The sequence below is a fragment of the Acomys minous genome (assembly GCF_964271855.1).
Source record: "Acomys minous genome assembly, chromosome: 7".
NCBI classification, from domain to species: Eukaryota; Metazoa; Chordata; class Mammalia; order Rodentia; family Muridae; genus Acomys; species Acomys minous.
In genome coordinates, this window is record NC_140488.1 from 22588180 (window position 1) to 22613149 (window position 24970).

Below are 24970 nucleotides of genomic sequence, written 5' to 3' on the forward strand. Positions count from 1 at the left end.
CCTTATATACAAATGTTATAACATTTTATATAAAAGACTTAAAGGTTGGCATATAGTTGGCTAAGGTGGATCCTGGGATTGCTTCCTCACACAGACTGAGAGATGAGTGTATACAACTATGCAAATGTAATCTAGCATCTTGTTCCATTAAGGCCAGGTCTTTAGGACTGGTAATGTTGCTTAGTTAATGTACACCTAATGTACATTTGGCCATGGGTTCCACCCACAATAATTCCTAAGTCTGGTGTGGTGGCACATGCCTAGAACCTCAGTACTCAGGAAGGTGAGGCAAGAGAACCAGAAGTTCAAGGCTATCTTTTGGTACATAGTAATTTTGAGGCCAGCCTGATAAGCTACATAAAAATAGTTCTTTTTATGTTCTTTTCTATACCCAGCAACTTGAGCTGCATGGAAATACAATGAAAAACATATGTATGCTGTTGACCTGCCCTAGATGAAAACCTTCCCTTGGAAAACACAATTCTGACCATTCATTATTTTTCAGATCATTGTGTTTGGGTACAGAAGCTATTTGATCAGAGGTAGCCAGGATTTTCAATTACTCTCAGCTGAATTCTGAGTAAGGACAATTTTTCCTTCAAGGTAAAAGGAAATGTTCACAGGATTCATCTTTGCAAATAAATAGTTAGCTGTCTCTGGAACGTAGGAGACTCACAGTCAATGCAGCTCAAATACTGCAAAGATGCTCTGGCCTCTCTACATCTGCCATTGACCTACGTTACTATTTCTTTTTCTCTAAAGGGCATTTTCTAAGTGACACGCTCCAGGAATAAATGAAACAAGCCTGTGATACAGGCCATTGCATCCTGATTTCATTTAAACTGCTGTTCATTATTCTCTTCCTGCACTTAGTTAGGGCCTCATTGTTCATTACTCTTTCATCATGCAGTGATTAGATCAATTTGTATGTGTCCCTTGTATATTGGCCACATAATGAAATTATCATCTGTGCATCTACGGGGTGTTTTGCTTTTATTGTTCACAGGCTAATTCATTTTTACAAAGTTATTTGATCATTTTATAACACGAGGGGAGAATCTCTGAGACATCTGCTCAATGCAGACAAATATTTACTGAGTGCCCACAAGGTGACAGACACTCTCATAGGCCCTGGGAAAACAGACAAGAGTCCCTATCATTGGGATGCTTACATGATGGAGAAAGAAGACAGCAATAGATAGATGAAATACTTTGTATGTGGATGGATAAAAGGTGCTGTATAATAGATCAATAAGAGAGGAAAAGCCTTGTTTAGCTTAAGGTATGTGTTGCTTCAAATGTTATTTTTTTTTTAAATTTCTCTCCAGTTGATGAGGACAGAGGGGAAACTGTGGTAGGGATGTACTATATAAGAGAAAACAAAACAAAACAAAGAACTAATGCAGTGGATGGGCTTAGTGCCTTTTACTGAAATCTGCACCCACATGAATGTAAATGACATCAGTTGCAAACCCAATTTAATTCCTTAAGGAAATGCTTTCACCCTCCCAACTTGCTCTCAGGATCCTCAGTCAACATTACAAAAAACAAAGACTATTAAGCAACATGGGCACAGGACTCAGTCTACTACAGATCCCCACAGAAGGGTCCTATGCCAGGCCCCTTTGCATCACGAAAAGGTCCAGCAGACAAGGTAGAAAGGGCAGTGGAGGGGATAGCAGTAACTTCAAGGGCAGCTACAGAAAAGGATGCTACATGTCTGCTTTGTCCCCCAACTACCCAGATCACCAGTTGGCTTGGGAAGTGGGGGCTCTTGTGATGCAGGCTGGGCAAGAAGTGGAAGGAGCTGGGTAACAACATTATGTTTCTGAACAAGCAAATTTTATAACAGTCAATATTGTATATTTTATATACGGCATCCAGGGGAACAAAAGGGGACATGAAAGTTAAAGGGATTCAGAATTTGATAGGAAAGAAAGAAATGCAGGTCTAAATGACAATAGATGGGGCGAACACCATCAGATTGCATTATATGCATTTCTGGAAATGCCAATATTACACAGTCTTGATTGCTAGAATTTTGAAATATAGGTTGAAATTATACATGATATCTTCAATTTTCTTAGCAAGACTTTTTTGTGGCTACTTGGGGCCTTTTGTGGTTTTATATGAAACCCCATGTATTTTATATTAGAATTGTTTCTAGTTCTGTGATGTGTGCCACTGAAATTGTGCTACAGATAGTGTTGCTTTCATGTGTTGTTCTGGGTAGGTTGGACATGCCAGCTATATTAATTCTGTCAATATATGAAGAAAGAATAGCCTTCTGTTTTGTCTTCAATTTCTTACATCATACTTCAGAGTTTTCAATGTATAGGTATGTCAGCATTTTGATCCCTGAGCATTTTATTTATTTTTAATAAGTATGATTGTTTCCTTGTTTTCTCTTTCAGATAGGTAAGTATTGCTATAAAACCTAGAACAGATTTGTATACATTGGCTTTATATCATTCTGTTTTAGTGATTTTATTTAGTAGCTCTAACATGATTTTATTTGTGAAGAGTTTAGGGTTTTTTTCTTCTAGGTTATCCAATTCATGGATATACAACTGTTTATAGTGGTCACTTATAATCTATTTTTCATTTTTGTTTTTTATTTTAATTCTTTCTCTTGTTAATCTAAGGATTTGTTCTTTGTTTATTTTTGCTTTGATCTTTATTATTTCTGCTAATTCTGTGTTTACTCTCCTCCTTCGTACCCTAGTTCTTATGATATTTCTTTTTCTTTTAATTATTTCTTTTATTTTTTGAAGAAGAATTGCCATTTACCGGTATAACATTATTTTATTCTTCTTTTTGTATTTCGAGACAGGGTCTGCAGGAATCCAGGCTGGCCTTAAATGTGCTATGGAGTCGAGGATGACCTTGAACTCTTGATCCTTCTCCTTCCCCCCTCCTATTGCTAGATTTACAAGCGTGCATGCCCATGCCCAGCTCTATCACTGCAACTTTCCTTGTTTTAAGGATGCATTTTGTTATTAATTATGTGTATGTATGGAGCTGTATGCAACTATGTACACATGATCATAGACCACAGACCAGGGCCTGATCTCTGAAGCTGAAGTTACAGGTGCTTGTGACCTGCCTGAATTCAACCTCCATCCGCTGCAAGAGCAATATGCTCATCGCACCACTTTTGTTACATCCCATAATATTAGTAAGTTGTGTTCTTGTTTCTTTCATTGAGATTTCATTTTAATCTAGCTTTGATTTCTTCTTGTCGAAGCACAAACTATTTAGTTTCTACATATTTGTACGTATTTGTTCATATCTTCTGTGGACTCAATTTTGGTCTCATCCTCACATTTTTTTTTCATTCCTGAAAAACTTCCTTTTGTCTTTACTTCCTGTAGTATTGGCAAGGGACCACTATAATCTTATAGTTTTTGTGTTATAATATTCATTCGGTTTTAAAGGAAAATTTAGGATTCTTTGCATAGAGATTTATTTTCTTTACAACTTAAAAATGAACCCGTTATCAGGCTTAGGGGTGCACATCTAAATTCCTAGCAGTCAGGAAGTTGAGGTTGGAGACCAACTTGACCGCCACCATCAGTTGAACACTTTAAATACGGCTTAATGGGTCATACCAGCAGAAGCATGGAAGACAGTGGGGCTAAGAGTAATGAAAATTACGGCAGCCTGGCTCAAGAGGTTTCATAGGGGATGAACATTAGTATATTTTGGCAAAGAATACAGCTGATTTTGTCCTAAGAATCTGCCTGAGGCTAAATTGAAGAGAGTTATGAATTATTGGTATTGGTAAAGGGGAATTAGAGACAACCTAGAATTGACTGTGTCTTGTAGTTATTAGTGATCACTTTGATGCAAACCTATAATGAAAAGGAGCAAGCCGAGTTATGAAAATATTAAATGTACAGTTGGAGGGAAAAGGGAGCACCAGGAAGTTTAATGGAGCTAAGTTCGGTGCTTAAGGAGCCTGAAACTAAATAGAATAAATGGGCAAGATCCCACCCAGCTAAGCTTCCAACTTGTGAAAAAAATATAAGAAAAACTTAAACAGTGGAGGAAATCATCAAAAACAGAAAGGTGAAGCAAATTGAGTCATGTGGTTCTGGTTTTAGAGTCAAGGTTATAAGGAAGAGGTAGAGTCTCCTATCAGAAGCTAAGGAAAGACACTGAGGCCAGGCATATGTCAGGGGTGTCCCTGAATGGAGGTCCAGAGGGGCCACTGTATGAAGCTGTGAAGGTGAAGCCTGGGTTGCCTTAAAGACCCCAAGATGTTGGGGGTGCCAGAGCTGTGGGATATCTGCCGAGGAGAACTGCAGACCAGGTATGGAATCAGCCCAGGAGAAATAAACGTGTTGCAGTCAACAAAGCTGAAAGGAGTTGGAGATCTTGTTACCAGTTTGAATATACCTGGAAAGACCAACAACTTGATTTAGATGATAATTAGCTAAATGTTTATTTAAGCTGGAACTGATCACAGCCTCCCTGTAGGATTTTTGACTGTGACTGTGACTGTGGCCCAGCTTAAAGTGTGTGTGTGTGTGTGTGTGTGTGTGTGTGTGTGTGTGTGTGTGTGTGTGTGTGTAACTTTTACAAGCAGGTTACAATTACTTCATTCCTATGGAATTTACAGCTATGTGAGGAATCGCAAGGAACTGCCTCACTCCTAGCTACTCCTACCTCTCACAACTGTTTTACAACTCTTGAGGTGGGGGCAAGGAATCAGAATTGCTAGGAGGTTATCTTTTATGAATGTAGAATGGTGCCTACTGCAAAATGGAGTATTCCTTAGCCATCACAATCTGAAGAGTGCTTTGACATCAGATGTGAGGATGCAGAATTTGGAGTTTTCCCTGCTAGTTTTGAACTTGCTTTGGTCCGGTATTTCTTCACTATGCTCGCTTTTGGAAAGGTAAGGTATATCCTATGCCATTGCATGTTGGAAATGCGTGATCTGTATTTTGTTTTTGATTTTACATGGGTTACAGTTAAGAGACTGCATGAGTCTCAGAAGAGACTTTGAACTTTTTCCCCATTAATTTACTAACATACTCACTTTACATCCTGATCACAGGATGTAATCACCCCCTCTTCTCCAAGTCCCACCCTCACACTCCTTCTCTCATTTTCCCCTCCCCTTCAGAGAAGGGGGAGGTCCCCAATGGGTATCAACCTGCCCTGGTACCTTAAGTCACAGTAGGACTAAGCGCATCCAGACAAACCAGACCAGCTAGGAGAAAGGTATCCAAAGGTAAGCAACAGAGTGAGATACAGCCCCCTGCTGTTAGGAGGCCCACATGATGACCAAGCTGCACATCTGCTACATATGTGTAGGGAGCCTAGGTCCAGTCAATGTATGCTCCCTGGTTGGTGGTTCAGTCTGTTTGAGGCCCCATGGACCCATATTAGTTTATTCTATATGTCTTCTTGTGGTGTCCTTGACCCCTCCAGCTCTCTCAATTCCCTCCCCCACATACATAAACTCTTCCACAAGACTTCTCAAGTGCTGCCTAATGTTTGGCTGTGTGTCTCTGCATCTGTTTCCATCAGCTGCTGGATGAAGCCTCTCAGAAGACAGTTATACTAGCTAGGCTCCTGTCTGCAAGCATAGCAGAGTACCATAAATAGTGTCAGGGGTTGTCTCTCTCCCATGGAAATGGTTATTAGCAATAAAGTACCAGATACGCATGCTACAATCCACAGACCCAAAGAAGCTAAGTAACAAGGAGGAACCAAGGAAGGATGCTTGAATATCGCTCTGAAGGGGAAATAAGAGGCAGCAGAAGTGGATGGAGGGAGGGAAATAGGTGGGAGAGGGCACGGGGAGGGGATTGGTGGTGGATATCAGATGTGGAGAAGGTGGGAAAGGACTGGGAGAGAGAACAGAAACCAGTGGTGAGGGGCATTTCTGGGAAGAGTCAGAGACCTGGGATGGAGGGGGCACCTCAGGGTCTATAGGGGGTGGGGTGACCTTAGCTAAGATTCCAAGCAGTGGGAGATCTCTGAAATGGCCATCTCCTGTGGACAATCAGTAGTTCCAGTAGAGGGAGGAGAACACTAGCCCACCCACAAAACCTTCAACTCAAAATTTGTCCTGTCTGCAAGATGTGCAGTGATAAATGAAGGAGAAATAAACCTGTTTTTTAGGATCCCAAGTGTGGGATCGGAACGGTCTCGTGAGACAACAGGTGAGGTTAATTCACTAGAAGAGCAACCACCTCATGCAGGAGCTTAATTGTTGTGTTGGACCCTAGAGTCCACTCAGGTAGTAGGGGGTCGTCGCGAGAGACCACTCGAGGACCACAGTGTTGATGCAAAAGCACAAGATTTATTGCTGACGCATCAGGAGGCCTCAGCACTCACTCGGGAGGGAGGGAGGCACACCCCGAGTTACTGTTACAGACTTTTTTAAAGGCTAAAACCGCAAAGGTTAGGAGGGGCTGCGTGCCCTATGTTAGGATTGGCTCTGGTGGTCGCTAAGGGTGCTTGTCTAAATGTTATTGGCTATTGCAGGGAGGGGTGTTGGAGAGTTTCCAGAGAATTTCCAGATGGTAATTGTTTACCTTAGTTGAAATTATTTATCTTGGTTGGCCACCTTGATCTCAGAAACTGAAGCTGAGCTGGCCTTCAATTCTTTTTGGGTCATTTTCCCAAGCTTGCCTGGGTCACGTTCCCAGGCTGGCTGAGAGAGAGAGGGCCTTACAGTTGCCAGCTAAAAAGATCCCGTGAACAGGCTCTGGGAGAAGATATATAAATGAGCCCAGAACTGGAGGCGGGGTTTTTTGGAGACTTGGGATAGTTTTGGCTGTTCATTGCTGCACTTCAAGAGGTTCCCAGAGAGAACCACTAGAGGGAAGGCTTCGGGGCTCCAGCTCCTGCTGAGGTTCCTGGTTCTGGTTACCCCAGGTTCCAGCAGAAGAAATCCTGCGCCTCACACCCGGAGAATCGTTCCTCAGAACTGATATCCTTACGGTTTTGTTATTGTGTCCATTAATCCTCATTTCCTATTGTTTTGGTTAGTCGGGTTATAAGTGACGTATGCTCGGTCACTAAGTTGTTAGTAAAATATATTGGCTAAGAAAATTGAGCCTACAGATAAAGATGAAGCGAGTATTGAGGGAATGGGCAACCAGTGATGGGCCCGACTTGAGACCCACCCCACAGGAGAGAGCCAACTTTGGATTTTTAAACAGTACTGAGACTGTGATAGACAATGGGAACTTTTGAAGTTGGACTGAAAGCATTTCTGTGTTATGATATGGCTACAAGCTTATGGGGGTAGGGAGTGGAATATGGTATTTGAAAAATGTAACCACTATAGCGTCAAATATTTGAATGCTTAGTAGCTCAGGGAGCAGCATTATTTGAGAGGATTAGGAAGTGTAGACTTGTTGGAGGAAATATGTCACTGTGGTGGGTTTTGAGGGTTTTTTAAAAATTATAATTTATTCACATTACATCTGGATTGTAATCTTCTCACTCTTGTCTTCCTTTTCCCACCCTCCCTCCCTTCCAATCTATTCCCCTCCCCTAGACCTCTGACAGGTGGGGTCCTCCTCCCCCACCTTCTGATCACAGCCTATCAGGTCTGCATTCCCCTCTTTGTGTTCATACATGGCCTCTCTGCCAAGGGAGAGTGATCAAATCTTGGGCACCAGAGATCTTGTCAGAGGTAGTCCCCCACTCCTCCCCCTCAGCCCCATGTGGAGAATAAGCTGTCCATTGGCTACACTCAAACAGGGGGTCCAGGTCCTCTGTTTGCACTGCCCTTGGTTGGTGTATCAGTCTGTGCAGGCCTGGGTCCAGAGCAGGCCACCTCTGGGTCCCGGTCTGTCAGCCTTGAAAGTCTTCTTGTGAAGCTCCTGACAACCCCCACATCCTTCCATCTGCCATCTCTTCAATACAATTTGCAGCTCTTCCCCCAGAGTCCTGCTGTGAGTCTGTATCTGTCCCCATCCCCTGCTGGGTGGAGTCTCTCAGAAGACATCTATGTTGGTCTAATATCTACTTATAAGTGAGTATATACCATATGTGTCTTTCTAGAACTTTTAAAATTATAATCTATTCACATTACATCTGGATTGTAATCCCCTCACTCTTGTCTTCCTTTTCCCACCCTCTCTCCCTTTCTGTAAGCTTTCTGGCTCTGGGTTTCCTCACTCAGGATCACTGTTTCTAGTTCCATCCATTTGCCTGCAAATTTCAAGGTTTCCTTGCTTTTGATAGCTGAATAGTATTTCATTCCGTAAATGTACCAGTGTTTCTTTAACCATTCTTCAGTTGAGAGACATTTACATTGTTTCCAGATTCTGGCTACTATGAACAAGGCTGCTGTGAACATAGTTGAGCAACTGTCCTTGTTGTATGGTGGAGCATCTTTAGGGTATATGCCCAGGAGAAAAATATGGCAGGGTCTTGAGGTAGCTCTATTCCCAATTTTCTGAGAAAGCACCAAATTGGTTTCCAAAGTGGTGATCTATGTTTGCACTCCCACCAGCAATGAAGGAATATTCCTTTTTCCACATCTTCACCAGCATGTGCTGTCACTTGAGTTTTTAAACTTAACCATTCTGTTAGGTGAAAGATGGAATAGCAGAGTCCTTTTGATTTGCATTTCCCTGATGACTAAGGGTATTGAGCATTTCTTTAAGTGTTAATCAGCCATTTGATATTCCTCTGTTGAGAATTCTCTGTTTAGTTCTATACTCAATTTTTTAAATTGGGTTATTTGGTTTGGTGGTATTTAATTTCTTGCAGTTCTTTATATATTTTGGATATTAGCCCTTGGTGGGATGCGGTGTTGATAAAGATCTTTTCCCAGTCTGTAGGCCTTTTTTGTCCTATTGACAGTGTCTTCTGCCTTTCAGAAGCTTCTCAGCCTCATGAGGTCCCATTTATTAATTTTGCTGATGTTAGAGCCTGAGCTGTTGGTGTTCTGTTCAGGAAGTTGTCTCCTGTGCCAGTGAGTTCAAAGCTCTTCCCCACTTTTTCTTCTAACTGATTTAGTGTGTCTGGTTTTATGTTGAGGTCTTTAATCCACTTGGACTTTAGTTTTTGTGCAGGGTGATAAGAAGTAAAAGTATCATTATTCGCAGATGATATGATAGTGTACATAAGTGACCCCAAAATTTCCACCAGAGAACTGCTAAAGCTGATAAACACCTTCAGTAAAGGGGCTGATACAAAATCAACTCAAAAAATTAGTAGCCCTCCTGTATACAAATGACAAACAAGCTAAGAAAGAAGCTAGGGGAAACTATACCCTTCACAATAGCTGCAAATAATATAAAGTGCTGGGATTAAAGGCGTGCACCACCACGCCTGCCTTGAGGTTTCTAAAGCCAATGCCAAGCCCAGTTCTCCACCTCAGCTTATGGATCAGGATATAGCTCTTAGCTCTTGCTGTAGCACCTTCATGTATGCTGCCACGATGATAATGGACGGAACCTCTGACACTGTAATCCAGCCCTCAATTAAGTGTTGTCTTTTATAAGAATTGCATTTGTCATGGTGTCTTTTCACAGTAATAGAACAGTGACTAAGCAAGTACCTTTAAAAATAAATTACATTTATTTGTTTGTTTAATATGTACATGTGCCACAGAATAGGTGTGGAGATCAGAGGGCACCTTTCAGAAGTTGGTTCTCCCCTTGCATTGTATTGGTCCTGGGATTCTAAATCAGGTTGACAGGCTGATGGCAAGCATGTTTCCCTACTGAACAACCTCACTGGCCACTATAATAGCTTTTAAAATTGTTTTTCTACTATTTTAGTTTGTGGATCATTTTAAGGTTATGACATGTTAATTATTTACCCCCCCCCCCATAATGGGTCACATTTTCTTGATTCTTCATTATAGGAAATTTGGATTGTACCTTGCTTTTTTTTTCTAGCAATACTTGGGAATCAAACCCAGGTCTTGCACATAGTGGTCGATTGCTCTAACACTAAGCTGAATGCCAAGCCCTGGATTACATCCTGAACATCATGGATGATCCATTATAAAAATCTCCATTTTTAATCATTCTTTGAAGAATGTTAGGCATTCGGCTATAGTAGGTTCAGACCAAAAAGTCTGCCCTACTTTGTACTACTGTGGTTCAAATCTCCTTTCAGGTACTTAAAACAACGACATACTGATTTAGATTTATCCTTTCCACGAGTCCATGAGAGGTGAGTTTAAGATTTCATGGTTCACATTCCAAAGTGAAGGACATGTTCTTCTTCTGACATCCATATGGTTTCAACAACTTCCAATTTACAATGGCTCCTTCATCTGTTTTTCTCTGGTCACAGCAGTGGTGTGTTGTTGATAGTCCCCAACAATTGTGTTTCAGTATTTTAAAAAAAATCAGAGAAGTAAAAAATCAGATGCCTTATGTTGCTTTTCCAAGTTATGGCCCCTGCTATAATCTACTTTTTTATTTTTGATAGTTATCAAGTGATTGTAATCCACTTTGTGCCGATGTAATCTTTACAATGATAGCATCCACATATGATAGGATTCATAGTTTTAAACTGGACAGTTCACTGAAAGTTAGGTAGGCTTTCTGAGGATCCTCAGAGATATTTACAACAAAAAAACTCCACAATTATACTTAGTTCCTTTTAAAAGGAAATGTTTTACATATACATGTATATGTTTATATGCATCTACATATATGTATTTTTTTACATCCTGACCACAGTTTTCTCTCCCTCTTCTCCAAGTCTCTCCCTCCCCTTTCCTTCTATCCACCCTTCTTCTTTTTCTCTTCAGACAAGTGTAGGCCTCTCATGGATGTCAACCAACCATGGCATAAGTTGCAGTAAGGCCAGGCACCTTCTTGTCTATTAAGCCTAGACTAGGTAACCTAGTAGAAGGAAAGGGTCCAAAGGCAGACAACAGAGTCCCTATCTTGGGGGTCCCACATGAAGATCAATTTACATGACTGTTCCATGTATGCAGAACACATCGATCCCATGCATGGTTTCTGGTTGTCAGTTCAGTCTCTGTGAGCCCCTATAAGGCCAGGTTATTTGATTCTGTGGATTTTCTTGTGGTGTCCTTGAACCCTCTCATTCCTACAATCCTTCCTCCCCCTCTTCCTCAGAATTTCCTAAGCTCTGACATATTATGGGATGGTGAGAAACTTAATGAGTAAAGGTGCTTGCTGCCAAACCTGGAGATCTGAGTTTGATCCTTGGAACACACATAGTGGAAGGAAGGAAAGAATTGAATCCTGCATGTTGTGCTGTAATCTCACACACATACCATGGCATACACCTTGTGAATCCCTCCCATATAATAAAAAATATTAAAGAAATCTCATAACTTTAGTTCTTATTAAACCATACCCTACTACCACAATCCGGATTTAACTAAGTAAATACTCCTTTCCTTACCATGTCTAGAATTCCCTATTCTGGGCTTCAATATTTGTGTAATTGTATTTTGGGTGGCTTTGAGCCTGACTTCCTTCACTTACCATATGGTCCATCCATGTTCTAGTCCCTTGCTCCTTTTATGGCTTGAATAATAATCCATTGTATTTCCATAGTACATTATTTTAGGAAGATATAGTCTCACTATTTAGCACTAGCTGTCCTGGGACGCGGTATGTAGACCATGCTGGACTTTAACTCAGATATCCACCTCCGTCTGCCTCCCAAGCACTGGGATTAAATGAGTGTTCTGCCACACAAGGCTGCTATAGTATATTCCCATTTTGTTTATTCTTGTAATGGGATAGATACCGACATCTGTGATTGCTTGCAGCTTTGGTTTTATGAAACATGTTGCTGTGAGCAATCATGTGAAACTTTCTGTGTACAAATGTTTTTTTCAGTCTTGACTTAGCAATGTAATTATTGGGCCAGGTGTCAACTCTCTGTTAAATTATTTGAGGACCTACAGGACTGTTTTCCAAACCTGACAGCTAACTTTGCATTTCTGATTGCATAAAGAGTTTATATTTTTCTGTATCCCCAGCAGCACTTGTTACCACCTGACATTTTTAGTTTAGCCATCCTAGAATGCTTTTAGTGGCACCTCTTTGTGGGTTTGTTTTCCATTGTTTTACTGATAAAGATTGATTTTGAATATATTTTATGGTTTTTTGGTCATCTGTGTACGTTTGTATTGATTGCTTGCTTAAATACTTAGGCTGTTTGCAAATGGGGTTCTTTCCATAAGGTTGGAATAGTTTTCTCTCATTTTTTAGTTTACTTAAATATTTTTTCTTTTATGAATGATAACTTTTTTCTCACATAATATAGTCCCTCCCTTTACACTCCCAATTGTTCCCCATCTCCCCTCCTATCTGGATCCACCCAGGTCCTGTCTCATTAGAAAACAAACAGGTGACCAACAACGATGGTGGCATGGCTAAAGCTGCAGCCCTGCCCACAGGGGGTGGTGGTGGTGTGGAGGCATCAGGAGTAGGAGGGGGTGGCCCTGAGCTGAAGCTGGACACTGGCTAGCCTTCCCTGTCGCTTCACCAGGGGACGGGTCCAGCCTGCAGTGCCTGCCATGGCCTAGGCTTCCGAGTACAGCCTGGTCAGGACTCCAAAGCTACCTGTCAATGTACAGCCCTAAGTGGGAGCCAAAATACCATTTCTTTTTTTTTTCGGTTCTTTTTTTTTTTTTTTTTTTGAGACAGGGTTTCTCTGTGTAGCCTTGACAGTCCTGGATTCACTTTGTAGACCATGCTGGCCTCGAACTCACAGTGATCCTCCTGCCTCTGCCTCCCTAGTGCATTAAAGGCATGAGCCACCACTGTCTGGCTTCAAAATACCATTTCTTCCCTGGGCCCACAGGAAGGAACGCCAAATCCCAGTTCCTGGCCCAAACTCCATGTTACAACCTTTGCCTCCCATCCAGGTCTCCCAGATGAAGGGCTCAAGAAACTGGAGCTACGTCAGTGTCGAACCTCAAGCTCTCATTCTGGAGGCCCCCTTTGAGCAGATCATGGAGTTTCCTTGCCTGGCTCACCACCTTCAACTGTGGCTCTGCCTCTCCTACCCCAGACCAACCTAACCTGTTTGAAGTATGTGAACAGTGGCGAATTGTGTCCATCGGGGATTGCCTTAGGAGGGCACTGAGGCACTGGTGAGCTAAGGGCTGCACTGAGCTCGCTTGGCACTCTGGCCTGAGCCACCTACTTGGAACCCTAGCCCTTCTCTTCAGCATCCTGGGGGCTTCTCTGCCCCCACTTACCCTGCTCAGCACACAGACAGAGCCCCCTACTTCCCAGGGCTCCTTCTACAATCTGCCCAGCCCTCTGAGCCTTTCTATGCTGAAGACAAGGTGTCTAATCACACACTGCTTCTGAGCTCTGGTCGTGTTTGCTTCTGAAATCAGGGAAATACAGTAAGAGCCATTTTTCTGTTGGGGGTGGAGACAACCTGAGATCTGGGGAAGGTGTGTAGAAGAAAAACACCGAAGCTCTCACAGCCTGCTGCTTCCCAGAGGGGCTATATTATGTGAGAAAAAAGTTATTGTTCGTAAAAGGAAAAAAATTAAGTAATCTAAAAAAAAAAATGAGGGAAAACATCCCAGCCAATGTCCGTAACACTTCCCCAGTGCTTCCTGAATGCTGTGCTACAGTGTTTGATTAACACAAGGCCTCTTTGAGACTTCTGTCTTTGAAGAGACTTCCTGCAAGAGGTGCCTGCTGGAGGTCCAGCACAGGGGTTCACAGAAGCCTTTGCAGATGTGGTCTGGCACTCTGACTCCTGTGAAGCTGTGAAAGCTACTCGGTTCCAGGCTGTCTTCCAGAAATGCTTTCCTTCTTTCTTTGCATACAGCCATCAAGATGCCCAAGAATTCCTGAAGCTCCTCCTGGAGCAGTTGCACCTAGAAATCAACTGATGAGGCCACTGGGCACCACTGATCTTGGTCAGTGGTCCAGTTCTCTCTCCACCTCACTGAGGAGTGGCTCTGCCTGAAGAACATGTGGAAGTGCTATCTGAAGCAGGAAGACAGCAAGATTGTGAACAGTTGAAAAAGTTGCCTCAAGTGCCAGGCCTGTGGGTATCTCTCCATGATCTTTGAGGGTTTGGGTTTGTTTTTGTGATATGTCCCTGCCCATCGTCAAGAAAGGGTATGCTAGGGACAAAGTGTCTCTGCAGGATTGTTTCAGCATTTTCACCAAGGAAGAACAGCTGGAGTTGGAAAAGGCCCCAGGATGTGACCAATGTCGGCAGAAAACACGAAATGCCAAAAAGTTGACAGTACAAAGATTCCCTAGAATCCTCATACTCCATCTGAATCCATTTTCCACCTTCCATGGCTCCATCAAGAAAAGCTCAATAGGTGTAGACTTCCCACTGCAGCGACTAATCCTAGGGGAGTTTGCCACTGACAAAGTGGGAAACCCTGTCTATCAGCCGCTTGCCCTTTGTCACCACTTGGGTAGTGTCCACTATGGCCACTATACAGCTCTATGCCAAGACATGTTGGCATGTTTGCAATGACTCCCGTGCCTCCCCGATCAGTGAAAACTAGGTGGTATCCAGTGAGGGCTAGGTGTTGTTCTACCAACAGATACAGGAGCCACCTCGGTGCCTCTGACACCATCTTTAAGACCAGACTGGCACTTGTGAAAACCTTTTCAACACCCTTAAGCCCTCAGACTCCCGACTTCCTCCAGAGTCGTCTATTTTTGTGTCTTTTTAATCAGAGGGGGAAGGGTGGTTATAGCCGCCATTGTTTTGTTTTTGTTTTTTTGTTTTTTTGTTTTTTTGTTTTAAGAAATGCCCTTCCACCTTGTTTTCCTGTCCCATGTACAGAGCTCACTTGGCCCTTGACCATGTACAGCCCCCTATAACCTCTGTAATCTCACTTTCTGTGAATAAATTTATTAAGAAAGAAAGAAAACAAACAGGCCTCCAGGGAATAAAAATCAAATAAAATATATAATAAGAGAAAACAAAAAACCAACATATTATTAATAGGACAAAACAAACAAACGGAAGAAAAAGATTCCAAGGAAAGGCACAGGAAAGAGACACAGGCACAGCACACTCAGGAATCCCCACACTTAGGAATTCAACCCATAAAGACACTAAACTGGAAGTCACAATATAAATGCAAAGTACCTGTAGGGTAAAAAGAGAGAAAAGCTATATAGACAAAATTAAAAAAGGATTTTTTTTTAAAGAAAGAAAAGCCCTGGCATGACACTACGATGCAGAGAACCTCCAAAGATGCCCCTCAGCTCACTTGCTGATAGCCGTCTACTGCTGGGCATGGGGCCTGCCTTTAAGAGTAGTTTGTTTCCCCAGTGGGACTCCCTTGGAGGAAACTAAATTTTCTGTCACGAGTGGTTCTCCACTGGAGATAGCTTCCGGGTTAGGGGTGGGACTTGTGTCCACTTCTCCTTTCAGCTCTATGACCACATCTAGCGCAGCCCTCTACAGGCCCTGTGAGTTCATGTGGGCATTGGTCCTATTGATTTAGGGGGGCCTTGTTTCTTTTGTGTCGTCCATTCCCCCTGCCTCTTACACGCTTTCACTCTCCTTGTCCACAGGGCTCCCTCATAGTTAGATATATTTTACTTTCAAAATTGTTGGTAGTTATCAGAGTATAAACTTTGAATTGTATTCTTTCCCCTGTGAATCTTGTTTCCTTTATTCTTGTAGATTCTTTGCGTGAATATAATTGCTTGCTTACTTTTATTTTTATGTGTGTGAGTGTGTTGGGCAGAGATCAGCTTCAGGTGTCATTCCACAGATGCCTTCCACCTTATTCCTTCACAGGGCATCGCTTCCTAGACCGGAGCTCTCGAGGCTAGGCTAGCTGACCAGACTGGTCTAAAGGGAGTTCCAGGACAGCCAGGGATGCACAAAGGAACCCCGTCTTGGAACAAAACAAAACAAAACAAAACAAAACAAAAAACCAGAAAACTGAAGTAGCCAACTTAGTAAATGATGTGCTGCCCCCCAAACTCTATAGATAAGATTGTCCCACTTCTCCCCCTGTGGTACTTTCTCTTCTAAACTTTTAGGGACTGATTGTGAGGCAGATGTGGTTCATTCACTGCTTTTTTACCTTGGGCTTTATAGAACTATGTCAATATTCACACAAGTTTAAACCTCTACATACAAAGATGGGAGCTTCCCACCTCATCTGCTGGCTGCTCACTGATATGCTGGCTGAGGAAACTCCATTTTGTACCAGGCACCCTCTTTAGTAGCCATTGGTCTCTGATCTAATTCCTGAAAACCCTGACCTTGCCCCCTCCTCAGAACTGTGTAACTGTGCTGAAATGATCAACCTCTTGTTTGTTTGTTTGTTTGTTTGTTTGTTTGTTTTTTGAGACAGGGTTTCTCTGCGTAACCTTGGTTGTCCTGGACTTACTTTGTATACCAGGCTGATCTCGAGCTCACAGAGATCTGCCTGCCTCTCGAGAGCTGGGATTAAAGGTATGTGCCACCACCAAATGATTAACTTATTGCCCTAGTGTCTGTAAACTCAGGCACAAAGGGAGTGAGACAGTTTCTGAAATAGCTATAAATTCATCCATGGTGGAGTAATTGTACTTTTTACTTTTAAAAACCTATCCTCCGCCTGGTTTGGTAAGGCATATCTCTAACTTGCCTTAGAGACTGTGGCCCTGCTACCAGTTTAAATAACTTCGGATAATTATAAGCTGTGCTGAGCCTGGTGGTCTTTTTATGGTGGACTTGAACTCCATTACACCGTCCCTCAGTTCTCTGGCCCCTTTCCACACTAAATCCAGCCAGGATTCAGGTGTTTAGGTGTGTTTTTAATAGCTTAGGTAAAAAAAAAAAAAAAACAAAAACAGAAACATAAAACCAAAACTTCTCCATAAAAAGGAATAACAGTTTATAATAGCTAAGGTAGAAATAGCATAGAAAACGGTTTATAAAAGGGCCTAACTGGCTGGCCAGGCGGCAGCGTATGCCTTTGATCCCAGCACTCGGGGAAGCTGAGGCAGGTGTATCGCTGTGAGTTTGCGGTCAACCTGGTCCCAAAGAGAGGCCAGGATGGCAAGGGTCACACAGAGAAACCCTGTCTTGAAAACTCTCATTCCCCCAAAACGTAAATAAATAAATAAAATGAAAGGAGTTCTTTCTTTCTTTTTTTTTTTTTTTCTTTTGGGTTTTCGAGACAGGGTCTCTCTGTGTTAGCCTTGGCTATCCTGGACTCTCTTTGTAGACCAGGCTGGCCTTGAATTTACAGTGATCTGACTGCTTCTGCCTCCCGAGTTCTGGGATTACAGGCCTGCGCCTCTACGCCTGGCTGGAGTAACCGTTTCTGAGGCTGAAGTAGAAATGGCGGGAAAAGGGGGAATAACATGACCACGCATGTGTACTTCTCAAGAGCAGGGTGGGGGGTGGGGGTGGGGTTTAGCGGAGCGCGCTTCCTGAGAGCGGGTTTTCTTTTTTAATTTGGGATAGAACCAATCAGGTTGTGGAATAAGGGTTACGTCACTGTGAGTTTCATTTTGAACTTCCCACAATCCTTAGGACACCCAACGGTCAGAAGGACTTAAATACCAACACTTTTCACCAATGAAGAGTATGTATCTATGGTAGGCAGGGTCTCTAGTTAAAGGGAAGATGCGATTAGACGGTGTCCCTGTCAATCATCTTAGCTACAACCAATTGAAATCCGTGGAGGTGTGGCCACTAAACTGCCTATAAAAGTGAGGCTCACAGGACGCGAAACGTCCATTTTGTCTTGGCTTTCGGAGTCGTCCGTGGAGAAACGCGATGCTCCGGAAAGCCGAGGGGGCGGTAAGCCCCTGAGGCAAGCTAGCAGGACCTCTGGCTGAAAAAAAGTGAGGACTTGAGCAGTGAAGGGGAGCATCTACAACGGTAAGCGTCCATGGGGGAGTGTCGACTCGAAGTCTTGACCTTGATGGGGAGTATATTTCCTAAGGGTCTATATGTAAAAATATATATATAATGAAGCCCACTTTTTTTTCTTAATTTTTTTTTTCGAGACAGGGTCTCTGTTAGCCTTGGCTTTGTAGATCAGGCTGGCCTCGAATTCACAGCGATCGGCCTACCTCTGCCTCCCGAGTGCTGGGATTAAAGGCGTGTGCCACCATGCCTGGCTCCTATTTTTTTTAATGGCTAGGAAATAGTTGGTAGAACAACACTCTAGTTAAACTGAACTCTTAATGGCTAAAGTAGGAATGTATGGACTCCCAGCAGTCAGGAGGTGGGGGCAAAAACATATGGGGGACAGGATAGAGCGATGTCTAGGAGTTTAAGAGCACTCTTTATAGGACCCAGGTTTGATTCCCAGCACCCACAAGGTGGTTAGCAACTGACAAACTCTAATCCCAAGGGATCTGTTGCCCTCTTCTGGCCTCTACAGGAATTGAATGCATAGTGTATACAGATGCATGTACATGCAGGGAAAAACCCGTACAAGTAAAAGAAATCTTTTTCTTTTTTTAAAGATAAGGTTGGTAAGCGTTATAAGCTGGTGTGCTTTGAGGCTCAGCTACATTGGCTTTATTGTTATGCTCTCATGTTACAAGCTGTTCTTTAATATTTTATTTGGTAATTGTTGCTTTTGGACCCTCTTGTGTATGGTTTTATACTTCAGTGGCATTTTCAATTTAAAAGGGAGGAAATCCAATGATACCCTTGTATTCGTGGTTACCTAGGAAAGGTATGTGCAGAGGCTGAAGCAAGGACAGTGTGATATCACAAATTTGAGCTCAATCTGGCCTCAGTAGTCAGGCATCTTCTCAAAAAAATTGGGAAGGGAGGGAAAGGGAAGGGGGAAGAAGGACACAGAAAGAAACAGCACAGTGGCAGCTACAGACGTGATATATTTCTTATTGTACATTTTCAGATGGTTTTTGAAATTGTGTGCTGGTTTAAATTTTAACTTGATTCTATTATTTTCAACCAGGAAAAAAAAATGCACCCTGAGAGATTACTCTAAAACTTAAGGTACTTAATACTAGCTGATAGCTACTTGTCTTTCTGTGAATTTTGTGGGTCCCTGTCATTTGTTAATGTCATTTGTGTGATTTTTTGACACCAGTCTTCTCATATAGTGATTTAAGAAGAAAAGTTTCTGTTTTAATATATTTATTTTGGGGGGGAGGTGGTAGCATCCAATAATTCAGTTGGACCTGTAGTCTGTTGGATGTTTACTTTGAAAAGTGTGAGACATTTAAGTGGGTAAATTAGGAAATAAACTATATTGTTGTTTATACGATGTGTGTGTTTACTTATTTATGTATGTGCATGCATATGGGTATGTGTGTGTATGTGTGTAGATGTGACACAGATTGTTTATGGAAGTCAGGACAACTTGCAGAGGTCACTTAATGTCTCCCTACTGTGAAAAATGAAAAATGATCTTAAATTGCTAAGTTTGCAGGGCAAGTGCTATTATTTATTTATTTATTTTCATTTTCTGGGCAAGTGCTTTTACTGTCTGGTAAAAGCCGTCTCAGTGTCTCAGAAAACACTGCACTTGCAAGTCATGTTGTGTAATGGGGCTTTTTGCTTGGTTAGGTTTTGGTTTCCTATTTGTTTGAGGACAGGGTTTTATGATGTCTAAACTGGCCTCAGCCTAACTATGTAGCCAAGGCTGGCCTTGAACTCATGATTCTCCTGCTTTTCCATCTTAGGTGCTGTAGTTTTAAGTGTGTAGCACTTCCCCCAATCTTTTCTGTGTAGTGTTGAAGTTAGATATTTTAAAGTTAAGTTGTGTATTAATTTGGAAATTCTGATGGGGCTACTCATTCCAAGGTGTTTTTCATATGGAAGAAAATAACTTAGAAACTTTCTATTTGCAGATAAAGAAGATAGAGCTTGTCCAGCATCCTGCTCAGATAAAAAGGTCAGAGCACACATGCCTCCTTGCTGATATAGTGTAGGAGTGCTTCCAGTGATGCTTGCCTTAAATGCAGGCATTTTGTTTTGTGTTTGTTATTTTGTCAGGACCTCGTTATGTGCCTCATACTGGCCCCACTCCTGCCTCTATTGCATGATACTTAGTATGTATTCAAGGCAAGATAAAGAGAAATTCATCATTCTAAATGATTTCAAACATTTAAAATTACTTTTTAAAGTTTGTATATGGAATTGTGGGTTTAATTATGTTTTGTTCAAATTCATTCTTCTCTGTCATCTTCCTCTTTTTTGTTTGTTGATGTTGCTGTAGTTTTGACACAGGATTTCTCTGTGTAGCCTTGGCTGTCCTGGACTTGCTTTGTAGTCCAGGCTGGCCTTGAATTCAGAGATCTGCCTGCCTCTGCCTCCCCGATTTCCCCCTTTTTAAGAAATAGCCCAGGTTGGTCACTTTTGTGTTGAGATTATTTTCATATAGTACCATACTTTGTATCCCTGACTGGTCTGGAACTTGCTATGTAGACAAGATCTTGAAGATACACAGATTTATCTGCCTTTGCTTCTGGAGTGCTGTAATTAAAAGTGTATGTCACCATGTCCAGCCACCTAGCTTATTCTTGATTTAGAGTTGTCTTGAAGCTAAATAACTTTCTGGATACTTTAAAAATATTTGAGAAAGAGAGAGACTGCGTGTGTATGTGTGTGTGTGTACACATGTGTGTAAAAGTGTGTGCCATGGCATGTGTCAGGAAGTCAGAGGACAATTTATGGAAGTAATTCTTCCTTCCCCCATATAGGGGCCTGTTAGGATTAAACTCATGTTAACAGGTTTGGTAACAAGTGACAAGCCTTTAGTTGTGTCTTTGTTCTTCAAATATTATCTACTCAAGTCAGGAAGGCGAATTGTTGGTAGGCTTCGAAGTTCTACTATGACGTAGGAAGGGTTTAGGAAATGGACATTAGCTTTACAGATCCTAACTTTTCAAGCAGAGTGCTAGGCCTGAGTGAGAGCTATAGTAGTTGCGTTTAGGTCTCAGGCTTAAAGGTATTTTACTGTAACCACTTGATCCCTAGAGTCCCATAGGGGATGTTTTCCAAGTTATGTCCTCAAAAGACAGTATTAGAAGATGTGAGGTTTGTTCCTTTCTTAGTACTCTAAGATCTAAATTCAGTATTAACATGGTACTAGTATTAATTAGTGGTTAGAGTAATTTAGGACTACCCTAAATCGTATTAGCTTCTGGGTTTCTTTCTAACTTTCTGTGTTACTGATTGCTGCCCCCAGTGTTATTTGAAATGCTCTTGAATAATCTGAACAGCTCAGTTTCACATTTCAAAGGATCTGTAATCATGTATAAGATCTTCATAGGGGTCTTGATAGATAAACTTGACATTCCCTTGCTCAAAAATAATGGCCATTGCTTAGTAGATAATATTTAATAATTCCTTTTTGATGAGTTCAGTAAGAACCGTGTCCATTTTGAAAGGAGTGTCAAAAATCTGAATCGTAATTTTGATTCTGTAGTCAGAAATAGAACGTGCTGCTTACTTTCTCTTTTTCTCTGCATGCCTGCCTCCTGCCTCCCCGTCCATTTTCTGAAGTTCCCCTGGGATAGAGCACCTGTATCCCAACCAGGTAGTGCTTGACTACCAACTCACAGGTAAATGTTTTTTATAGGTTTTTGCAGAACCTGCTTTAGAGCGTGATGGACAGACAGCTACTTGTAAGGCCTGCTTACAGTTATGTAAAGTGAAGAAGGTAGAATGGGAACCAGTTTTTAAGATGACTTAGGGAAATTCAGAACATATGTGTGCTATGAGACGTGATAGATGTTTTGCAGAGGACCAGTCATTGCCTCCCCTGGAACAGTTTCCCATGCTATCATTAAAATAGATGTTGAAATACTTTCCCTGAGTCGCTACAGATCCATAGTACTAACAGTGATAGTGTCACTTCTAGAGTGTTGCTGACTCATTTTATGAGAGACTTTGTCTCTACAACCTATTCCCCCTCCCCCCACACACACTAAGATTTATTGTTATGTGCATGTATGCATGTATGGAGATCAGAAGAGTAATTGAATCCCCTGGAGCTGCAGTTACAGGTAGTTTTGAATCACTTGATGTGGGTGCTGGGAACTTAAATCTGGTCCTCTCTAAGAATGGTACATGTTCTTACCTGTGGGCCACTCTCACTCTCTAATCACACAACCTATTTCTTTTTCTTTTTCTTTTTTCTTTTTTCTTTTCTTTTCTTTTCTTTTTTTTTTTTTTTTTTTGAGACAGGGTTTCTCTGTGTGACCTGGCTGTCCTGGACTCACTTTGTAGACCAGGCTGGCCTTAAACTCACAGTGATCCACCTGCCTCTGCCTCACAAGTGCTGGGATTAAAGGTGTGCGCCACCATGCCTGGCACAACCTATTTCTTTAGTTAGGCAGAGGCATTCTTTTCCAGTTACTACTTACCATCTTGTGTGCTGTGGCTGCCACTGAGACACAGTAACATCCTTATTCTGTTCTCATTTCACAAGAATGGATTCTGAGGCTTAAGTCAACATTTTTATCTATTTTTAAAATTTATTTTAGAAAAGCTAGCTGATAGTGGAAGGATTGTCTGGAGTGGACTGTACAAAGACAAAACTACAAAGAGTCAAGAGAGAGTTGGAGTATTCAGTTAGCTTTTGGGGGGTTTGACAATGTGATTTTGAATAGAACATGGAAAGCCAGTTCTATTTCTGAGATGGGAGTAGGTAGGAATATAGGACCCATGCAACCAATGGGTGATAGCAAACATGGGAGCTGTGGGTCTATCCCACTCATAACATATATTTGGTATAGAGATACAGAAAGCATACACAAGCAATTTAAGTAATAAATAGGCCAGTTCTGCAAACCTTTATCCTTCCATTTCTTTTGAAGATGTTTCTGAGACTTAAAGGCATTCTGGGAATCTAAAAGTCACTTAGCTGATTTTCACTGTAGGGTTTTTATATAGTCTATTCAGCTGGTTTCTAACATACATTTCTACATTTTAAGATCTTGTTAAAATTGTCAGTAAATTCAGGCATTGGAATTTGTGGGAAGGATTTGTGCTCTGTGTGCTAAGGCATATAAGAGAAACAGAGGGGTGAATAAGATTTGTTTGAGTGTGACAAATCATTGTCAAGTTGATGTCACTAAATACTTGATCTATATAATAAATATTCTTTCTTGTCTCTGTTTAGGCCAGACTCTGTTTCATATAGTAGCAAAGCCTAAGGCTTGATTGGTAAGCACTTTGCTTTTGTTGTTTTTACTCAACTTACTGTTTGTGCTCCTGTTCCCAGGTATGTAGAGTTCCTCCATCTGAACTTGATTTTGTCTTTACTGTCAATTGTCTGGCTAAGTATACAATAACTTCATCAAGATTCCATTTTAAAAATATTATTTATCTGATGTGTGTGCATGTTTTGCCTATATGTATATATGTGTACCACATATATGTCTGGTGCCCATAGAGAACAGAAGACATCATGTGATCCTCTAGAAATGAAGATACAAATGGTTGTGAAGCTTCATGTGAGTGCTGAGAACTGAATCTTGGTCCGCTGCAAGAACAGCAAGCTCTTAACTGCTGATTCATCTCTCCAGGCCCAGAATTGATTTCTAATGGGCTATAGAATTTCCTGTCAATTTGAGATCAAAGCATTTAATATATTAGAATACCAAATTTTAGAATAGAGGGTCTTCTAAAGAAAGATCACATTTTAGGAGTTGTTACCCACCGTGGTATATGTCCAGAAATGTGGCCTTGCACTGCAGCCTCTTTAATAGTTTGTCTTATGACATGTACTTATTAACAGCATGTATAAAGTATTATGTATTGGGTAGCCCTTAACTGGGTTACATATCTCTTAACTTTCACTGCTTTATAGATTCCTTCTTAAACTGCCATGGCATCAGATAGACCTTGTTCAAACTTGATTAACCAGTAACTGTCCTTAGTTCTTGTGTTATTTAATTTCCTCACTATGACCAAATATTTGACAAGAAGTGGTTTAAGGAAAAGATTTTGTTTTGGTGTATGGTTCTAGAGTAATGTGACCCTTTAATACAGTTCCTCATTTTGTTGTGACCCCCCAACCATAAAATTATTTTTATAGCTACTTCATAACTGTAATTCTGCTGCTGTTATAAATTCTAATGTAAATATCTGATACGTAGGATATCTTATATGTGACCCCTGTGAAAGGTTCTTTCAACCCCCAAATGGGTGGCAATACATAGGCTGAGAACCACCAGTCTAGGGAATACATTGTGGTAGGGAAGACATGGTGTTAGGAGCACAGTGAGAAGAAGCTGATCGTGTTGTATCTCTAGTTAGGATGCATAGAATAGATAAAAAATATGACTGGGCTTATGGCTATCTCATAATAGAGAATGACTTATTGTAACTTCAAATTTCTCCATAGTCTCAGTGTTTCAGAAGTCCATTCTTTTCTTATACTCAAAGAAATGTCTTAACTATAAGCCCCCATAAGATTTTTAAAAAATAAAAACAAAAAAGTTATATTCTTCCATTATACAATGGCATAAAATAAACACTCCTGTTCCAACAGGGAAGAATTGGAGATTAGAGCAAAGCAGGACTTAAACTTAGCATGACAGCTACCCAAGGGTTTTCCTGTGCTGAGATACCCAATAAAAAAAAAAAAACAACTGAAGGGAAGGAGGTTTTATTTAGCTTACAGTTGAAGGAATATAATGTATTGTGGCTAGGAAGGCAGATAGGAGTGAGAGATCACATGACACAATCAAAAAGGAGAAAAAAAGACAAAACATATGGTTGGTCTATAAAACATCAAAGCCTGCCCACAATGACCCACTTCCACCAGAAATGTTCCACCTCTGGAAAGTCTAAAACATCACCATTATCTAGGGATCAAATCTTAAAACATGCTCCTCTAATATAAGTTCACATTTAAACAGCAATATTTCCTAACTATTAGTCATGGGTCTCTAGAGGAACAGAACTTACCGAATGACTCAACCTCTCACTCAACCCCCCCCCCACACACCCAGCAAGAGCCAGCAAGCAGAGAGCAATTTCCTTCTTCCATGCCCTTTATGTAGGCTGCCAACAGAAGGTGGTGCCCAGATTAAAGGTG

General features: G+C 41.4%; 1 protein-coding gene and 1 pseudogene across 4 annotated transcripts in view; both read left to right on the top strand.

Moving 5' to 3' along the window:
* The first annotated feature begins 13534 nt into the window (after nucleotides 1–13534).
* LOC311602096 (ubiquitin carboxyl-terminal hydrolase 21-like) lies at nucleotides 13535–14545 on the top strand (annotated as a pseudogene). The gene has a single exon. The product of its transcript is annotated as a ubiquitin carboxyl-terminal hydrolase 21-like (transcript).
* Nucleotides 14546–17613: 3068 nt separating this feature from the next.
* USP26 (ubiquitin specific peptidase 26) overlaps nucleotides 17614–24970 on the top strand; it is a 52705-nt gene continuing 45348 nt past the window's right edge. For all 3 annotated transcript variants that reach the window (XR_014780711.1, XM_084790099.1, XM_084790100.1), the window contains exons 1-4: nucleotides 17614–17817; nucleotides 19770–19813; nucleotides 21427–21485; nucleotides 23048–23091. The gene's annotated coding sequence lies outside the window, so the exon portion shown is untranslated. The remainder of the gene's footprint in view (nucleotides 17818–19769; nucleotides 19814–21426; nucleotides 21486–23047; nucleotides 23092–24970) is intronic.